The sequence below is a fragment of the Lepidothrix coronata genome, unplaced genomic scaffold (genome assembly GCF_001604755.1).
Source record: "Lepidothrix coronata isolate B3197 unplaced genomic scaffold, Lepidothrix_coronata-1.0 Scaffold90, whole genome shotgun sequence".
Taxonomy (NCBI): domain Eukaryota; kingdom Metazoa; phylum Chordata; class Aves; order Passeriformes; family Pipridae; genus Lepidothrix; species Lepidothrix coronata.
The window spans coordinates 1,287,789-1,288,852 of record NW_016690270.1 but is presented as its reverse complement, the minus strand read 5'-3'; positions in this window follow the sequence as shown (position 1 = coordinate 1,288,852).

Below are 1,064 nucleotides of genomic sequence, written 5' to 3'. Positions count from 1 at the left end.
CCCACGCTGAACAGGGTCCGGGTACGATCCCTGTGGAGCACAGGGTTCCAACTTGCTTTTCAGCAGCTCACTGGAACTTCACTCTGTCCTGCAGGCTGCACGCCCTCCTGAGCCCCCCTTCACCCTCCTGGGGAGGGAAGGGAACCCCCGGCCCCTCCAGGTGCTGCATGGTGCTCACCTGTAACTGAGAGGGAGCCCAGCACAGACCCAAACCCCCAGGAAAGTACAGCCCTCTGCCTTCCTCCTGCCCTGGGGCGTGTGCCCTCATCCATCACAGCTCTGCCCTGGTCCCTGCCAACTGCTCCACCTGGCCTGGGACCCCCCACCCAGCCCCACACAGGGCTGGGGAGCTGCAGCACCGTGTCGCCTGCTCCGCCACCCCTTCCTGCTGCACAAGGAGCACAATAGCAGATGCCTTTTCTCACTCAGAGCTGTTTCCAGAGGCCAGCTGCTGTGAAGGCTGGTGGTGTCTCTGGGGGGTTGTGCAGCCCAGCCCCGGTCTGGGTCTGTCAGAGCACGAGGTGTGTGCGTGTGTTTTATACCTTGGTGTGTTCCTGTAAATAGTGTAAGTTATTGCGGTCTCCTGCTGTACGTTTTTCAATGGCTGTGTTTGTTCTTTGCCTTTTTGTCTTTGCAAATAAAATGTTCTGAGATGAAGGGATGGAGAAGAGAGGTTGCTTTGAGGCAGAGAAGAACATAGCTGGGAGCCCCCATCTCCTCCTATCCCCATGTGCCTGGCCCAAGGAGTGGGGCAGAGGTGGAGGGGACTGTGACTGCAGCCCTTCTGGCCCTGCCAGATAGAGTGGAAGGTGTCCCTGCCCCATGACAGGGGATTGGACTTGGTGGCTCCTGAAGGTCCCTTCCAACTCAAACCATTCTGTGATTCTATAATCCCATGTGTTGGGAGAAGGTTGGACAAGAGGAAACAGCCTCAAGTTGTACCAGGAGAGGTTCAGGTTGGATATTAGGGAAAATTTCTTCACCAAAAGGGTGGTCAGGCACTGGCCCAGGCTGCCCAGGGCAGTGGTGGAGTCACCATCCCTGGAAGTATTCAGCAGACATGT